General features: G+C 42.1%; 1 long non-coding RNA gene across 1 annotated transcript; it reads right to left on the reverse strand.

The window, feature by feature from the left end:
- Positions 1-5,566: 5,566 nt before the first annotated feature.
- On the reverse strand, positions 5,567-11,732 carry LOC109144309. The gene is made up of 4 exons (XR_002044993.3): positions 11,565-11,732; positions 11,355-11,445; positions 11,211-11,278; positions 5,567-8,877 (listed from the first exon to the last, which is right to left on the reverse strand). It is a non-coding gene; the product is annotated as an uncharacterized LOC109144309 (long non-coding RNA).
- Between the last annotated feature and the right edge of the window lie 1,588 nt (positions 11,733-13,320).

The raw sequence follows: 13,320 nt of genomic DNA on the forward strand, positions 1-13,320 counted from the left end.
GTGTTTCCATTATAAGCCTTATATTTTAGAGCTGTGTAATTCTACCAGTAAAATGGCTGTAGTCAGAGAGTGTAGTCATGATTTGATCTCTTTTTTTTTTTAATAACAGAGTAAGAAGAATACGAAGTATGTTGATCTGAGAGACTGAAAAAATCCTGCTGAAAAATGAAGTTTGAATAAGACTCTGCTTAAAAATAGAACACCCCACCCATTCCCCACCCCACCCCCTGAGAATGGCAAAATTACACCCTATCTACAGCCTGGTGAATAGTCAGCCTAAGATGGGTAAAATAATTAGCTCAGCAGCTCTCCACTGCTGTGAACGCCTTCATAGTTTGAGAGAAAGATAATTCTGACCTTGATGCCTTCATAGTTCTAAGCATTTTTTTTCTCCCAATCACAATCAGAAGTTGTAAGAAGTAAAACACAGCAGAAGCCTCTGGTCTCAGCTGTAAAAGTAGGACAAGTATTTCCCTGTCTTCAGACATGATGTAAGCAACAGCTTTGTCACAGAATTAGTCACAAATGAAATATATCTTAAACTTCATTCCACTGTGTGGAATGATAACTTTTCAGCATCTAGTAATTAACCATTTAGGGATTTCTTCAGCTATACACCACCTTTGGATCAGAAGGAGCTTTGTAAATAACCACCACTTGTGTCTCAGTCTCTACTTTCAAATTCAAAAAGGTGGAAAAGCTCCAAGTGCTGGAGTGTGAAGACTGTTACATCCTACATGTGTACTGCTAAGTAAAAGCACCAAGGCATGAACACAAAGCCTGGATTCTTATAGTCTAGGATGATCCTGCTTGAGCAGGGAGTTTGGACCACATGACCACTGCACTCCCTTCCAGCCTTACCTATCCTGCAGTTCTCTGACTCATTTTTTTCCCAAACAAAGGGCCAAGATGTTCTGCTGTGATTTAAAATAGTTTTTCTTGTGAAGAATTGGGAGTTCAGAGCAGGATGTTGTGTGTATTGGAGCCTTTACATTTCTGTGCAACCATTGGTGGTGTTGCTATTTTGTGCTTTGCAGTTTCTTTTCTCTGGAGTCAGTCTCAAACCTCTTTGATTTTTTTCTCTCAGTACCCTACAGGAATATTTTTTTTTGCTGCACTTGCGTTCTGATCTTTTTTTTTTTTTCTGAAAAGTGACTTAATGAAAAATACGTACCAGAATGCTCCGTGTGAGTAGCCTCCAATGCTGAAGATCAATAATAGTTTATTTGATCACTGACAGAAAATGCTCTTTCAATTAAGCAGGTCACATAAATAACTTTCTGGTTCCAACATTATTTGGAAAGGTTGAGCATAAAATAAATGGGATTGGGTTGGTGTAGACGTCCCTCAAACGGATTGGAGTAAAAAGCCACCTAAGTACTTGGATGCTGATCCTTGCTTTATCAGGCTGTCCTAAGGCAGCCAAACTGAGTTTAGAACCCTGCGTAGGCTACACTTTTACATAGATTTTCATCACCGCTGATTTTGAGAAAGATGGCAGTTTCTTAAGACAAACTTTTCATCAGGATTTTTTTGCTTGTTCTAGCAAGAAACACAATATAGCACATCCCAAAATTAAATTGTATGCGTGTGCATATGTTTTTACCCCTCTTTCTTTAATATAACTCAAAAAAATGTCCCATTCTGCATCTGGCAGTTGTTTTATCCCTACAGGTTTCTCTCATTCTTATGGCCACACTTGACTGTGTTTTCCAGCCTGGGAAAGAGTTTATACTCGCAGCAACATAATTGCACTGTGTGTAACTATAGACAGACCAACATTAAACATCCCGGGCCAGGTCCAGTGATACTTCACTGAAATCAGACAGTGTTGTGCAAGTGAGGTCAGCATCCTTATAATGAAAACATATAGAACAACATATGGAAAACACACTGAAAAAATTGGAAAGCTACAAATGACATTTTCTTGTTGAAAGCTTAGAAGTATAAAGTGTGCACACAAGAAATAACAAGAAATCTCTGTTTCACAGTGGACACCTGAAGCAAACAGTGGGGATTAATGATCTGTAGGAGTGTCCAATATTCAAATCAAAACCTAGAGTCAGCTTTTGCAGTTATCCTTAATTCACAAATATTATAAGCCCAGAACTTCATCAAAGCCCTTTTGGATATTTCATTGTTCACAAAGCAATAGACATGATCCTTGTTTGAATTGAGTTGGCTCTGCAAATGGTGCTGCTGTCCTTCCCCCTTTAATTTTTCCAATACCTGGTTTCTGTGGAACAAGTTGTGGGGGGAGAAACAGATTCTGCAGCTGCTGAGAAAAAGATCAGAGGCACCAACCTTGTTTAAAAATTCCACAATCAATTTAGGAAAAAAACAGTAAAACCCCAGGAAACTTCCCAACTTCACTAAGAAGTCCTCAGTTCAAAGATAGCTGTACTAGGAGGAATCCACAGGATCTGCCTGTCAATAGGTTTCTTAGAGGAAGAAATGTTGAGGGTGGGTGTTTTTTCTGTCTCTGCCATTGAGAAACAACTTTATAACTGCAGAACAAGGTGAAACTACTAACAGGGGCTGGTGGGAGAGGAGGAAGGCAGTTCTTGTTCTGAGGATGACTTGGCTCTGTGAACTGCTGCTGTTGATCTCGCAGCTGCTGAAGATTAGATGGAATTGATGCCTTTTCCTGGTCTTAAGAGGCATACACGGTTAGAAGGGGAAAAGGGATTTTACCTTGGTATTTATTCTTAAGGATCCTTAGGTGTACACGTCCAGGTCATGTGCATCAAGATGTACCCCACCGAGTCTTTCCCTGTGTCTCTGTGTCTCTCTCCTCCCATGTGTGTGTCCCCCCCAACATTGGGTATAACATTATAGGCTTTTCTAATTAGCATATCTATCAAAGATTCCCCAATGAGAGGTTCAAGTGAGCCCCCCTTCCCCAAGGAACCTTCCCCTGGATGGTTCTATCTTGGTTTACGGAATATGTTCTGGAGAGGACCTTGGGGTCTGGGGCACACTGATCCCTAGCTACAAAGCTTCTAAAATGTTTAGTCTCTTAGCTTAACAAACAAGTCCAAGAATGTAGGCAAAAAGCACTAGGAATACAGATGCTGTAAAAAGGTATAACAGGGGTATAAAAGAAAAGGCAAAAATCTTCATGGCATCAGAATAACAATTTTCCACATCTTAGGGTTCATATCTGGAGGGTCTGAGCACCCCCAGGTTGTACGAAGCAGCTAACTGTGCTTTGGACCCTGAACTCTTGGTTGTTGTGATATGACTTTAACGTCATCCCAAGGAGTGCTAAATGGATTTAACTCTGCTAAGTCAATACACTCACAGACACAGAGCAGTAGGTTTCCAAAGCAGCCCCTGGAAAAGCTCCATGAGAATGCAGAGTGGATACACTTGTGTGATTTGTTTTTATTGCCTTACTTACAAAAAATACCCCTCAATATTGAAATATCTACAGCTTTAAATTTCCTGGAATGCTGTGGTGGGCTTTGGCTGTCATAACCACAGGGGCTGGGGCAAACTCCAACCTGTGGCCTTATTCAGCTGTACCAGGGTGAAATGATGGTCCTGTGCCCAGTACTGGCTTGCACATGGCAGAGGAAAGTCAGTATGAACAAGGCAAGCTGGGAGTGTTGATCCCCTCAGCACATCCTCCCCACTTCTACTCATCTGCAGCTAGCAAAAATAATGTCTAGTGGTCACTGCTGTGTCTGTCCTCTGGGATTTAAATCACTTTCTAAACCAACTGGTACTTTCAGACGTGAATTTCACCCCTCAATAATCCACTGCATGAACCAAAACTTTTTTTTTTCCCTTTAATTTCAACTCTTATATTATGAGTAACACTGAGTAATCCAGCTATGACTACGATTCATTAGTATGGCAGGATTGCTTGGAATATGAGGAAACCGGTCTTGAATCCTCTTTTGAGAGCCACTTATCCCAAAAGGCTTTTATTGTTCATGAAAAACCAACGCTGAATGGCAATACACAGAGACAACACTTAACTTTCCGGCGCAGGAGTGTGATCTTCTTTGCACAAATGCATGTGGGATGAGTGCTGAATAGAAGCAAAATGAGCATGCAAATCACCCCATGCACCAACTGGTGTTTCAATGCCTGCAGAGCTGGGTGTTCACACAGGATCCTGCTCGCATGCCTATCTCCAGGGAATTTGAATGCTGAAACTGGCTTGGTGCCAAAGTACATATTCACTTTTGCATATGCCCTTCAAAAAAAAACAACTTTCCTGAGGATCAGCCTGGTGTGCTGAATAGCACACCTGGCCATCAGGCAGGAGGCAGGAGGTTGACTCCAAGCTCAGTCACTCATGGAAGCTCTGTAGCCTCAGTTTCCCTCCTTCCTCTCTGCTCTATTTTTCTAGTTAGACTGTAAATTATTTTGAGCTGGTGCAATGTCTTTTTATGTGTTCACACTACCCTAATCCAAATCATAATGACGACAATTGTACTCAATTGATGGGCTTTTCTGAAATTTCCCTATCACTAACTTTTATACTACACATCACAGCTGCAAATTCCTAAGGTGACAGCACCTATTGCCCTGCCATTATTATGCATAATAATAATTTAACTAAAATAGCATCAGAAAATGTGCATTACACAAAATGAATTTAAATTGATTTTTTTTTTCTCCTTTCTCAAAGCTTATTACTAATTGGTATTTTTAGAGCAGAGATTCATTTTCATACACTAAAATTAATGGGCCATATCAGCGGGTGTGAATCAGGATAGCTCCGTTGAATTCAATGGGTCCTTTATCATTTACTCCAGCAGAGAATCTCACCTATCATTCCAAAGAGCATTTTCTTTTTTGTAACTCACAAAGTAATTGCATTTTCAGCCTTATGTCCTGATCCTGAAAATAATTGTGCAAGACATTATGTAGATAAGAAGCACTGCTGATGCCACTGCAGCTCCTCGTGTGAGGAAAGTTACGGTTTTGCAGGATCAAACCTTAAAATGCAAATGAAAACACTGCAAAATCCAATGTGTTCCCAGTAATATTTTAAGAATGGCAGCACCTAATATGTAGCCCATTCTAATACCGAAAATTACTGCAAATCATGTTGTACAATAGAAGGGCAGAAAGCAGATAATTTAGGTGGCTTAATACCTTTTGTTTACTATAAAAGAAAATCCAATCTTTTTCTCCTGGAAGCTCTGTATCCCACATTGTCTGCAGCAAGTCTTTGAAATTCAGCAGGGGGACAACTCTTGGATTAAAGATGTGTTTTTTTCCTTAGCCCCCAAGAAATTCCAACTATAGTTTTGCTGAGACAAAGTGTTCTGAAATAGCCAATTCGCTTCTCACTAGAAAATTTGGCAATGAGTGCTGATTGAAATAGGAATTTGGAAGACTTGCTCTTTTCTTCCTCCCTTTCCAAGAAAAAAATCCTTTGCTGCTGGGTGTCCTGGATCTCAAATGTGATGTGTGTTAGCTGATGTGCTAACAGTGCAAGCCTAAATGCTGCTGATGGTGCACAAGTTCTTTTCACAACAAGAAAGCAACCCTTTTAAGGGATGAACAAGAAAGTTTTAGGTCACAAAATTAAGCAACCAAAATATAAGAATTAATAGAAATTCAGGATCTTTTATTAGCTGGCCAGTTTACAACAATACTGCACACACAGTCTTCAATAACAGGATCACACCCACTCCTTCTTCTCACCACTGATGAGGTACTGAGTGCGTCTGATGAGCACAATTAACATGGAATAGGCTTGAGTTTACCATGGAGACAACACTTTCCCCCCCCCCATTTTTTGTATGTAATATATACATTACCATGTACTTTTTTTCTGCTTTAAGGCAAATTGACGTTGACATTTATACAAGAAGCAATAAAACTGATGCAGTCAAAGTATATTCCTAAAACAAGTTCAGTAATGTCTCTTCCAAACTACATTTGAGTTAGTGGAATAAATGCCTTTTCATGTTTGCAGTTGAAGCACCGGCCAATTCTGCCAAATGGTTTTTGGAAAATTGCCTTCAGAATTGACTTTCCCTGGGGAAGATTTGCTTCTATGGAAAGAGGAGATACTGGGAAAATTTGAAAGAGAGAGAAAGCAAAAGGGAAGGCAGAGGGAATAGGTTAAAGGCTAACTTTAAACAGGTGGCTCTAGTTTTTCTTTGCCCAAATTGTTCTATAATTTTTTTTATCCTAACACTTTCTGGTTAACTATAGCAAATTTCATTTTAGCAACAGTAATTCCATGCTAATCCACCTTTACCTCAGCTCAGGTTGGGTGTTTTGCTCTTTGGGCTTCCAAAGAAATTGTTCTCAGGACCAAATTCAAGTTTGGGAGTCTTGCAATTCCAATTCAGCTTACTTATGTGGGAGTCCTAAATCATTTAGGACCCCATGAATTTGTTTCCTCTCAGTTAAGAAAGGGAAAGATGGGGACTTCTTTCAGCAAGAAATTGGTGTTGGCTTGAATAGAGATGCTGGTTTGGACTCCCATTGATCGCCCTATTTTCCTCCCCCATCTGAATATGTGTGAAATGGGTGTCCTTTTCTCCAGTTGTCATAATCTATTTTGCTACCTGAAAGGGAATGTCTGCATAAGACAGTGCAGTAGCTACTGAAGGATGGCTTAGTTCATATATAGCCCTTCTGGGCTACTTTACAAGTTGGCAAGCTTTGGGAATCAGCAAGTAGTCATCGTTCAGGGAAGGAATCTGCTCTATTTCATGCGTGTTAAATGCTATTTCCTAGTCCATCTATGGATGACCTGACTGAAGGAAACATATTGCAAATGCATGTGTCATATATAATCAAGCCCAATAAATATCTCTGGTAATACATAGCATTTTCCATCTTGGATTTTGGAGGTGAAGTGTAAGCAGAATAATTTTGCACCCTTTGCAATGTGATGTCTGCAACTCGATGGGGAGAGCTACAGGAAAGAACATTCCAGTGAGAATTCCTAATGTCACTGTCTGCACCATAATTTTTGCTCTGCTGTCTTGGGATGATCCACACGCAGGCACATCCTCACTGCCCAGCTGAAGGGTTTGCCATTTGCACCATTTGCGCTTGCAGTTCCTGAGCACCCAGAGGCTGCTGTGACTGCAGCTCCAAACTCCTGGAGATTTCCTCTGAGGCATCAAGGCACATCTCCCTCCTGTTCATCAGATCCCACAGAGGGGTCTGTGCCCACCCTTGGACTCTGACCCTTTGCACTTGACATCTAGGGTTTGGGATGGCACCCATGAAACTGATACGAGGAAAGGAGGAGGGAGTTTATTTTTAAGTTGCACCAGGCAAACAGCTGCAGCATTTTCTCCATGGCAGAAGAGCTCTCACAGGACAGAGGGAGGCCTGTCTTACTGCCTCCAAATTTCTCCCCTCCAAAGAGTTTCAACCTTCCAAGACTCCCCCTTTGCAAACCTCCAGCTCATGTGCACTGGTGAACGTAACTCTAGAGTGTCGTGGAGGAAACCAGAACTATTTTTATTTTTGGTTGAGTAAACATTTAGCATTTAACAGTCAGGTGTTTATTTCACTTCCCAAACTGCCTCCGGCTCCAGCAATATTTAGCATGATCCTTTTCTCAAGGAGGGGGAGAAGAAAGGGGATTGAGTCAAATGCTCTCAAAATGGAGAGGCTTGAGGAATCACAAACTTGTATCCACTGCCACACATCCCACCTCAGCCCCCCTCCTTCCTTGCTCCAGCCCTCCTTGGAAGGAACCTGACAGGAAATATTTTAGAGGTAGAGAATTTTCAATGAAAATATTATTTCTCCATCTGCCCACGCTTCCGCCCTCGCAGGTTGTATGGCTAAGTGACATTTAGGAATGTGTATCCTGCAGGCCGCTCGGTTGCCTGTCTTCTCACATGTTGCTTTCCCATCAGAAGCACATCAAGGCACCAGGTCCTCCTGCCTCCCGAGTGTCACAGGAGACACTTGACCTTCCGGAGCACATCCGAACTTTTCGGGTTTATTTCTAACATCAGTAGCCCCTGCAATTGAAGGGGCTGACCCCCTGTCCATGAGCTCCCCACAATCTTCCTGGGAGGTGCAGGGAAGGGTGGGGTCCACCACTGCTCTGGGATAAAAACCCAAAACCCGTGAAACCTAGAGAAAGTTGGCTGATCTTACATGTGTGGAGCTATTCAAACCAGATGCTCGCATGCCTTCCTGCCCACGCTACCTTACCCACACTGATCCATTCCTAGCCCAACAGGAAGCTTCAGTTTTTTGTACCTTGAGCCATTTTCAACAAAAGTCATAAGAGGAGAGGGACACACGTGTGCTGCAATGACCTACAAGAGGCTGCAGTCAGCAAGAGACTTGCCTGCTCCTTCATCCAAGGGCTGCCATGTTGCACTTTTTTCTTGGGCAGGCTAAATTTATCCCAGATGGCTGGGAAGTGTTAAGGCAACATGGCTTGACAAATAGAGTGTGTCTAAGAGGGAAGAGGAAAATGACTGAGGTTAATTTGTGTTGGGAATTAACTGGGGAAAAAATGAATATTATTTTGACACATTTCAGCTGTGCCACCATCCCCTTTTTGAACTGGTTAATATAAAAGTAAGCACCCGTGTCTAGCTCTGTCTTGCTCTTCAGCCATGTTTCCCTCGTCCGAACTACTCCGTGCTCTGCCTCAAATCTCCTGTGTTTAAGCCCCTCATTCCTAAATCTTGGCTTTAAACCAGCATTCTTATCCCTGTTTCTAGCTTATTCCAGTCAAATCTCCCCAGTGGTTCTAACAGGGACATGCCACTTTTAATACACATAGGCCTCTCAGAGCAGTGGCCACAAGAAAGCCGTAGCAGATTAGGGAGGAAATCCTTTCCCAGAACCCAACTGATCCATTCAGCCTTGGCAAGAGGAAGGTCAGGTCCAGAAGTATTTTTTGCCTTGGTGTTACTGGAATAAGAATAAAAGTCAAGGTCAGAGGTTTAAAAAGGACTTCACTGAGGCAATTTTTTTTTTTTTTTTTTAAGCTGAACATCTCAAACCATACATAAGTGGGTTGATTTTTGAAGAGTTCTGAATGTGCCTTGAAAATAGTGAAATCTTCAACGTTCAGCTATCGACTATAAATGTGCAGCTCAGGGCCCAACAAGCCAGGGATCCTAATGAGGCAGAGAATCTGGGCTACCATTTTGATAGGCTCCAGGAAAGCAGGAAATATTGAGCCCAGACTTGCAAAATAATAATCACTTTGCCAATGTTTCTGTTTATTTTTTCTTTAACTGCTGATTGCATTTCTTAGCCATTTATTGCCACTTCTCCCCCAAGTCCCTTGGCAATTACTGTCTTACAAATCGAGCCTGGTCACACTCGCACCTGACTTGACAACATAAAATGGTGTGAAAACTGCCAATAGAGGAGTTAACAAAACCTTTTAAAAGTTCCCACCCCTCAAATTACTAATTAATTATAAATGAGGCTCAAATCCACAGCCTTATATTAGCATAATTCCATGGCTTTTCGCTGGTCAGATAAACCAGTAAGATCAGAGTCACTGCTCCATACACAGAGGTTAAGCTTCCATGATACTTTTCCATCAGCAGTGAATTCATTGCTGCCTGTGCCTACCCTGAGTGCGTGGTGCAGCTGCTGCGCTGTACACTGGATCACTGATATTATTTTGGTTAGAAAAAAACAAGAAAAGGGTGTGCTTGCACCCCACAGGCTGATGCAGCCACACAAAGAAGCAGAAATATCTGTGACAGAGGTGTGGAACCAGAGGAGGGGTCCTGGGGGAGCTTCTCACCCCACATCTAGGCTGTAGTACTTTGCCACTGTGCCTGGCTCTTTCACACCCAGAATACATTAGCCAGTGCAATTAAAGATACAGGAAAAACACATGTTAACAATTTTCTAACTGCAGACTTGTCAGGTTTTTATTTATTACTTTTTACTCCCTGTGAAATGTGATTATTCTTTGGTAAGATTTCGAAGCTTTTTATAATGAGTAAGGAAGAGAAAAATCCCTTTGGTTTGGTACACAAGTTCATCAGAAAGGTGATCAGCCACATAAACACATACCCCTCTACCCCTTCCCCTACCCATGCATTAGCTCACAGCTGTGTGGATATAGGCTTTGAGAGCTGAATAACCCATTAATCTCCATGTGGAAAATCAATAAATTGAAAATAATTAGCTGGGTATGAGAAGAAGCAAAGAATCAGACAGCTGTTATTTAAAGCATGACTTAGGCATGTAGAAACAAGGTATAACAAGACATACAGGGAGCAGAGAAGGGAGGGGGGGAAGGACAGGAGGATTTGAAAGGAAGAATGGAATGGTGAATGCAGGGGTGCTGAAATGTGTGTTTATGTACAACCCATTCCAAGTAGCTCCATACCAGCAGTGTTCTGCAGTGAGGGCTGTTCAAGGATCAGCAGGGCTTTGGGAAAATGCAGCCCCCTGGATGAAACTGCTCACTAACAGGGCTGGAAGGGCTCCAGTAGTCACCAGCAATGGAAAAGGGAACAAAATTTCAGCCACTGTCAACAGGCATTGTCATGATTTGATTCATCTCCAAGCAGGCAGACAGCAGGGGCTGCAGTGGGAGTACAGAAACAGCAGCAGGATGGGCACAGGAATGGGCCACAGCCACGCTGGGCAGCCCCAGCAGCGCAGACACTGAATGGGTCAGGCACAACTTGTCCCTCTCCTCCCTCCTGCTCTGTGTCACACTGACTTGGTGACAACTGCTGAATAAAAACGCTCCGAGAGAAACAAATTAAGAGAACGAGAAGAATGTGCCTCACCAGTGGGGAGACGAAAACAACAGCACGCTGAGACAGATCAGCAATGTACCAGAGTGCTCCAAGCTCAGCTATGACAGATGGTCTCATGAAGGGATATTCCAGCTGAGCTCTTGAGTGCATTATTTTTAGGCTGAGATTTAACACCCATGTCCCTGGCCAAATCAAGGATTCTAGGCGCAGCTTTGAGTACTGAAGCACCAGAAACTTTACAAATTATTTTGCATTTTGTCTATGGTGGGAGCTCCATGGCACTCATTATGAGAAAAAATATACAGAACCTGAACTAGAAAACTGCTAGACAAGGTACAACTCCTTGATAGAAACCAACACAGAGAAAATTCCTTCTGGAGACAGAGACTGTTTAGAGGGAGAGATTAAAGCAGAAAAAAGGGAGGCCATACCCAAGGATGCCCTGAGAAGGATAAATGTTAACTCGAATAAAGAATTTCATTTGTTTGAAGAGAAAAAGTATCTCACCTTCCTTGCAAGTTGCTGATCAGAGCATGAAGCAGGTGACCACATCTTCCAGGAGCCTGAAACAAGACCTTTGGGGGCATTACACACTTAATTATCATTTAATTTAGCATTAAATTTAAATTTAAGTTCTCCAGGAAAGCTTACCAAGACTTCTGTCGGTCCACCTGAGATGATAGAGCAGTGATGAAGCTCTGCCTCTCTCCAAGGGGACTCCAGTGGTCACCCACCACCATTTCTGTGTGTGGAGAGACATAACATGTAAGGGGATTCCCAATTTCTATATTCAGCTAAGCATGAATATGACAGCTGGTATAAAACTGTGAAGTATGAAGGATAGGAGAGGCATCTACTTACAAGGCTGCTCAAAACTCAAGAATTTATATCTTGAGGCTGATGTAGCTTCGAGCTCAGATTTCCAGCTTTGAGCTTCTAGCTAGAGGCTGGATACAAATGGGCCTGTTACCTTTCCCTCTTCGTATCTGCAAGCACTGGGGAGCAAGTTCTACCACATGCAGGCTCATTAATCTGTTTAGATTAAGGTCAGGAAAGGAAAGGAGCCACCCAGCTCTGGGATGACTTTGGAGCTGCTCTTGAGGAAAAGATCCAGAAGCAGTTGTCTAAAAATTAGTGACTGTCCCAAACCATTGAGGGAATCAAATTTTCATGTCCTGGTATTGACATATCCCAGATCTGTAGAGGAGGCCAGATTTAATGCAAATTGGCTTGTTAGACTGGAGTTGCTTTATTCATCTCTATGCTCTGCTTTCTCAGGGTAACAGTGCTTTCTCTTCTATTAATCTCACTTTCACTGACTGTTCAAAGCCTGGAGTTTTTCTTCCACAGCCCTTCAAACCTCTGAAAATCACAGTCTAGTTCTTGCAGACCTCTACAAGCCTTACATTGTCTAGAACTGTGAGGACTAATCCCTTCTATTCAACCTAATGGAAAGCTTTCTAAATATAACCACTACCTTCTCATTACTCTACCAACTTCTCTTTCCAGTTTTAATGACTTCTCTTTCCAGATATGCCATTTCTCCTCATTTATAGGAATAATCTTGGGGCCTTATCAAAATGTGTTCACTACAGGGCAAAAATCAGGTTTACAAATCTTTAAGTGCAAAATTCATGCCTTTAGATGTAGCCTAATGATGGGGGGAGAGAGGCAGCAATGGCACAGTTCTGATCAAATTGCAAAATCAGGGATGTTGGGAGGGTTTTTTTTCAACTGCTTCAGCCACCCAGACAAGGAAAGGACTTCAATTCCAGGCTGTGGGTCAATGCTTATTCTGGGGCTAGTTTAGATAGCAAGGGGAAGGGGAGGTGTTTCATCATCTCCACTTTCTAAACACAGTGTTTCCCAGGATTTTTCATTTTATTAGGTAGGATGACAGTTCGTTCTGCCTATCTTTTGATATCCAAAGCTACTGTATTTGCCCTTCTCACTCAAAAGTCTGTCTGACTGCACTCGTGTTTCAGGAACAGATAAAAACTTGAATACTTCTACTCTGAAAAGGCTGCTTTTAATAGTTTGGATGGATCTATTTGACTAACTACAGAGAACAGGACAAAAAAGATTGGGTTACAATAGGAAATAAAAGGACTTGTCAAGGAAGAAGAGGATAAAAAGGGCAGCTGAATTATAAGGATGAAGGCTGTGCTAGCACTCCAACTCTGTGCTGTAGGAAATAAGTAAAAATGCAGAAAGAAATCCAACAGGGTCCAGGGAGTAAAGAAAGCTGTCTCTGATATGTGAGCCTCATCAAACACAAAAACAAGGACTCCAAAAGAGGGGGTTGCAGTGAGGACTAGGATGACTCAGGCAAGTAGAAGAATGACAGCAAAGGCTGTATCAGGTTGAAGAAGAAATCTGGCCAACTCCAGTCAGCTAAAAAATTGTCCCTCAGCCCTCCTCCCTGCCTGAAGAGAGGCTGCTTTGGGGGCCAAAGCAAACCTGGTGTTGGGAAGGCTCCAGCATCTCTGCTTGGAGCAATAACCTTGTTCAGGATTATCCTTTTACTGTGTTTCTACTTCACTGACACTTCAAGCCACCAAGAAAAAATAAAATATAACTAAATCACAAGAGAAAAAAGCCGGGGTTGGAGCAAACC

Source organism: Corvus cornix, chromosome 20 (genome assembly GCF_000738735.6).
Source record: "Corvus cornix cornix isolate S_Up_H32 chromosome 20, ASM73873v5, whole genome shotgun sequence".
NCBI classification, from domain to species: Eukaryota; Metazoa; Chordata; class Aves; order Passeriformes; family Corvidae; genus Corvus; species Corvus cornix.